Below are 6,745 nucleotides of genomic sequence, written 5' to 3' on the forward strand. Positions count from 1 at the left end.
GACTGCAGTGCTGTAGCTAATTGAAACTCAGCTGGCTGAAAACAACAGAGACAACAAGGGGATTCACAGGGAAAGAGAGAGAGAGAGAGAGAGAGAGAGAGAGAGAGAGAGAGAGAGAGAGAGAGAGAGAGAGAGAAAGAGAGAGAGAGAGAGAGAGAGAGAGAGCAGGACTCTGGAGAGAGGGAAAGGTACAGTGAGTGAGAGAGGCAGGGGTTCTGAGATATGAAAGAGAGAGAGTATAGGAGAGGAGAGAAACGAGAGTGGAGGACAGAATACATACTGAAAGAGATGGAATGGTTGCAAAAATGCTTTTATTTAGAGGATTATTCATTTATATTTACCCTAATGAGAGACTGTAGCTCCGCCTCCTCAGTGTATATCACAATACCTACATCTACAGGGTTATTAATATTGAAATCTGTGCTGTGCTGCCTCTGGCTGAGAGGGTGTGAGAAAGGAAATTGATCGTGGCTGTTTTTCTTATTGCATCACAAGGAAATTGATTGTGGCTGTTTTTCTTATTGCATCACACACATGGTGGAGCAGGGCAATTAGTCCATCAGCTGCTCTGGGAAAATATCTTTTCAGACCCATTGGCTCGTCTTTCAATGCTTTCACAAGACCGTGCACTTATGCTCATTTTTTTTTCATTCCATTTGCTGACAGATTCATTCTGAATTAATTATAGACTCACCTTATTATTATGTGCTTTGCTTTGTGTATATCCATCTCCTACACCAGACAACATCAAAACCAGACCTTGAATCTGGTTCCCAGTTGAGGGATATTATAGTCACTGGGAATTGATTGACTTGTTGATGTAATCGGTTGGTAATAAAGTGTCATGTCAAACCAGGATTCTACAGCTTAGCTCTGGAGGCTGTATACCACAGCTGAGATGTTTTACTGATGCTTTGAGGTGACAGTCTCAGAGTACCTGTACCCTCTTCTTCCACAGCCATACCTTTGGAATGTATGCAGCATGTGGTTTGCATTGTCTTGTTGAAAAATTCTTTGGGGGTTTCTGATAAAGCTAATATCTCAATGTACTTTTGTGCATTAATTCTGCATTACAGAAGAATATTGATATAGATAGAACCTGGCTTTTAGACTTGGTCATCAAGGTGGTAACTTTGTCTGATCTCTTGTTTATGTGGTTCTATCCAAAGGCCAATAAGCGGGTTTGACATTGGAGACACATTCTGTTGTATATTTACAGTTTAAAAAAAAAAACTCAGCAGAATTGGGTCCTGTGTTTTTAATGTTGTCTACTGAACGCACTTCTTTTTTTATTTTGATAATTTTATTTCTGATTTTTCCCCATTTTCTCCCAATTTGGATATCCAATTGTCCCACCCCTTTGTGCGTCCCCATCACTGGTGATGCCCATGACACTTGGAGGATGCGGACGAGCACACGCCTCTTCCGACACGTGTGAAGTCAGTCACCCCTTTTTTTGAGCTGCTGTGGATGAATCATTTCCTGAGCAGCTAGCACGCTCGGAGGAAAGCACAGCGGCTAGGTTCCGATTCATCCACTCACAGACGCCTCGTGCCGCAACAGTATAAACATTAGATAACCCAAACCCTCCTAATCTGTTAGCAGAAAAAGACATTATCCAAAAGTCGTTTTTATTGCAGTATTTTGTGATTGTTGTGATTTGTTGCTCTCATCACTGGCCTCACATGTAAAGCCGGTGTTGTGCCGAATTCAGCACCCCCACCAGGAAAAGCACCCCCTCTAGGGAGCGCTCACACACATCTTCTTTACTTTAAATTTACTTAGATAATAGAAAAACCCAGGATACTGTTCTAAGCTACGCTGACTCGTAAGAAATAAGGAAAAAAAAAACATGTCACCTGCAGCCTCTCCCGAGATGTGGTGCTTTTCCTGGCAGGGGTGCTGAAATGCCTAAATCTGCACCCTCATGACACCGCCATGAAAAGGAGCCCCTTTCTGCAGTGCGTATGCACCGTCTTCTTCATAAAAACTGAGATAACTGCTTTAGCTAATCTTAATTAGAAACACACTCCCGAGAGGAGGTGCTTTTCATGGCGGGGGTGCAGGTTTTGGCACGCTTTTAAAATAAACGTTTATTTTAAAACAATTTCTGCTTTTTGTGCTGTATCATTTTTGGTGGGGGTGGGGACAACTTCACCTATATCTCATATTGGGTGGGACACTTCCCAACCATCCCCCGGTTCCTACACCAATGGTTCTATCTATATGCTATTATTGAACAAATGTTCTAGACACATCCTCCATCCTGCATTCTAGTTGCTCAGTAGCCTTCACAATTTCGAAATCAGGTCTCGTTCCTTTGCTGCAGAACATCCGGGCCTGTATTGCTTCTTCTCAGAGCAGAAGAGCTGATTTAGGATCTGTTACTCTCAGTAAGATCATTGTAAGTTGGAGAGGTATCTGATCCGAGATTAGTACTCCTCCTCTGAGAAGCTTTGTAGTTACCTACCTAGCTCTAGTGTCTTTAAGTGGTTCTCCCCCACAGAGCAGGGAACACCGAAGGGCTTGATGAGGATGAAAATGGTGCAAATTATATGATGTGATCTTCACTGACATCAGGTCTCCACTGAGGTACTGCCCTGATATTATAGAGGTTTTGTAGGGGCACGCCGGACATCACTCTCCAGCAGCATCATTATCATCATCAAAACACTTGACGAAGAGGGGGTGATGTTTTCAGAGCAATAAAGCCCAATTCAGTGCTTCCAGTGGTTCAGACAATCAGCTTCAACAGAAAGGAGACGTGGTTCTTCTTTTCTGTCAGAATTGAAATGAAGAAGACCAAGCTCAGAGATAAACTGCAGACAATAAGAAGTGATAGTATTCTTGTATCCAGTGAATCTGGATTTCTTAAATTTTACTTTCTGTTGTATTGCATTGCTTTATTCCATGCATGGAAGTCCCTAGAAGATGTTTTTTTTTCTAAGATCTCTAAGATGCTGACTGACACACCCATACCATGACAGAACCTGGCTTTTGAAATCCAGGTTGGATTTTCTTTTTACTTTGTTGAGGAGTTCATGGCATCTATTTCTTTCCCCAAAAATTGTTTTTTTGTTGATCACAAAAAACTGTGTTTCCACACTGTGTTGAGCCTTTAGAAACACCAATGCTGTTTCTAAACATGGTTAAGGATTCTATACTGGGAATAACATTTTGTTTTTGACTATAACAAGGAAAATATAATATTTCTCCAAATGTTTGCGGACACCTGTTCTATTAAATACATTCAGTGACTTTACGTAGGTTGGACCTACACTCACAGCTTGTCTAGACCCAAAAGTAGAGAAATACTGCCAATAAATTAGGACTTTTTGAAGAAGATACATAAAACCTAATTCTAAAGAGCATGAATTAGAGGCTATAAATCAAAAAAGCATCCCCAGAATTGAGCTGTAGAGCAGTGGAGCTGTGTTCTTTGGAATGGAAGTAGAGCTCCATTCAATACTTTGGTTGGGATGAGTTGGAAAATTGGGAAAGCAATCAAATCATCACAGCCAAGTTTTCTGAGAAGAAAGATTTCCTCACATTAAAAGCATGATATACTCTTGATTTTAGAAGAATATGCAGTGAGTACGCATCCCAATACTTTTTTTTTTTCCATACCATACAATTTTTCCTATACTGCTCAAATGGAAACCTCAAACGAGCGATCTTGCAGAGATGTCAGAGTCTCGACCCTGCAGAGTTCGAGTGTTTGAAGACGCTGCAGCGCTTTGGTTAAGCTCCGGTTCTCTCTCGGGTTTCATGTCGCACTCTACCTCACCCCCACCTCCCCTGCCAGATCCGGAGCGGCGTGAGAAACGTGCCACTTCAGGCTGGGGGGAGAATAAGGCAGCGCAGCGGAGTGGTGGAGACAGACGGCCGTGCTTCTGTTTTTATAAAGGAGATAAGCAAGGCTAACCTTCCCTTGCACCGACGCTAGCCATCCAACAGCAGCAGCCGCAGCAGCAGGTGTGTGAGAAACACACACACAGACATATAGACTCGTACACACACACCCCGCGACACTCTCATGTTCACACTCTCAAAGCGTCTGCCGGTGTGTCAGCAGCCGCGGCGCTGCGCCACATGTTCAAGCTAATTAGCGGCGAGGCTTCAGGCTTGCTAATTGGCACCCTAAACAACGTGCCCTCTTGATCCAGCGGCATGTTTACAAAAAGAGGAGCGTTTATGGTAAAACCCCCCCTCGAGCACCGTCTCTCTCTCTCTCTCTCTCTCCCTCTCTCTGACACATTCCCACTCTACTCATCATTTAGCATCACCTTTCCATCTCTTCAGGCTCTTCCTGGCCTTGCAGGAACTGAAATTGCCTCTAGGGGGTGCTAAACACTGCTTAAAATAAACAGCAGCTAAAGAAACTCCACCCACTGCTAATTTCAGCCTCAATAATCTAATCATGGGAAGCTTTTCAATACCAATAATGCAAAGAATGGACGTGAGTTCTTGGAAAGAAGGTACCTTGCAACAGTGAATTTGCAAGAACACTGGAACAAAGGACACATGTTTAGATGTTTTGCTATTTTATTTATTACTCTATATTAAATGATAGTAATGTAGGCTGTAGATAAAATCTGCCTTTCTTGATAGGGTAACATTTTACAGTGGTCTTGGTCTTGGTTCAGACTCAACATATCCTGGTCTTGTCCTGAGTCAACTACTAAAGCCACGGTCTTGGCTTAGACTTGACAAGACAGAGGTGTCTTGTTTTGACATGGACTCGACTACTAAAGTCTTGGTCTTGACTCAGACATGACTGGTCTTGGACTACTAAAGCCAATTTGACATGTCCCAGTCTTGGCCTTGACTCAGACTCAATTACTTAAACCTTGGTCTTGACTGGGTCTTCACATTTCCTGCTCTTGGTCTTGACTCGGACACGACTACTTAAGCCCTGGTATTGACACAGACTCGATAAGTCCTGGTCTTGGTCTTGACTCAGACTTGACACGCCCCGGTCTTGACCTTGACTTTGACTAAAGCCTTGTTCTTGACTTGGACTTGACTACTAAAGCCTTGCACTTGACTGGGACTCGACTACTAAAGCCTTGGTATTGAGACAGGCTCGATATGTCCTAGTCTTGGTCTTGACTCGGACTTGACTACTAAAGCCTTGGTATTGACATAGCCTCGATATGTCCTGGTCTTGGTCTTGACTCGGACTTAACTACTAAAGCCATGGTATTGACTTGAACTTGACATTCCCTAGTCTTTGTCTTGAATGGGAATCAACTACTAAATCCTTGGTCTTTACTCAGACTTAATATGTCCTGGTCTTGGTCTTGACTTGAACTAAAGCCTTGGTCTTGACTGAGATTCGACTACCAAGGCCTTGGTCTTAAATCATGCCAATAATAATTAGTTAAGACATGCTGTTGTAAGTTGTAAAGTGTTACCCAAGTTAGTTACTATTATCCAAAGTTAATCACCTTAGGTGACCACATACTTTGTATCAAATGACCTAAAATTTTATAGCTTTTCTACCCATTTCTCACCAAATCTACTAAAACAAAACTTGAAAATGAGGGTCTTTTTCCATTGTGTCAGCACTGAATTCGCAATGAATGCTGGATATGTCGGTTTGATTTCCTCAGCAATTGACTGATGCAACCGATGCATCCTTGTTTTTCAGGGTGGACCAAGAACATTTAACCGAAAACTTTAACAATTCTAGGGGAATGCGTTAGTGGGTACTGCAATGCAGTTTGGCAGTGAAAGACAATATCAGCACAAGAACCTGAGGTTTCCAAAACACATTTTGTGAAACGGCCATGAAGTCAATTACAGATATATACAAATGCACTAACGGAAATTATTAATACAAATGACCAAACGGACCATGTCAAAATTAAAGTCACTTATAAAAACACACAAACTAATAAAAAACGAACATATAGACTGCCTTAAACATTTAAAATCAATGGTACAAATGAACAGGCCATGTCAAAATAAAAGTCTCTCACTGAACTCTTTTCTCTTCATTGATCACATCACTAATGATCCGTGGTCAGGAACAGTGCGGTCATCCCAAGCCTTTCCATTTACTCTTCTACTTTCATAACCACACACACTCACACATACACACACACACACACACACACACACACACACACACACACACACACACACACACACACACACACACACACACAAATACACACACACACACACTCAAGCCCAAACCTACTGGACAAACATTTGTACACCCACTCACACCTGTTCACTCAGACAGACTTGTTTAAAGAGTTTAGTGCTCTCAGGAGGCCGTGTTTATTTCAGCACAGATGGGAAATAAATCAGAAAATAGTTTTTTTTTCCTTAAATTAAGACTGAATGGAAATGTCAAACGTCTCAGTGCCAGTTTTGAGTTTTTAAATGCCAGTTACTCTGACAGGACGAAGCTGAGATGAACAGAACATGCTGTCTTTGTTGTAAAAAAAGACAAAAGTACTGCTCTGAATTTACATTATCGCCATGGGTCTGAAATATACATAATTATCAAAAAGAACGTAAATCAAAGACAGCTTAATTATGTGTAGCTGATGTAATTAAAGGCAGCACATTTTACTTTCATAAAAGTTATTTAAAAAAAGAAACAATACTTGTTTGATTGTTGTATTGGTGTAAAATGATCTGTGTATTAATCATGCTGGTTATTTAATGTTTTACTAAGAAAGTACTTAAATGAATGCTAATGATATTAGAAATTCATATTGTCTTACTT

This window comes from Astyanax mexicanus, chromosome 10 (genome assembly GCF_023375975.1).
Source record: "Astyanax mexicanus isolate ESR-SI-001 chromosome 10, AstMex3_surface, whole genome shotgun sequence".
NCBI classification, from domain to species: Eukaryota; Metazoa; Chordata; class Actinopteri; order Characiformes; family Acestrorhamphidae; genus Astyanax; species Astyanax mexicanus.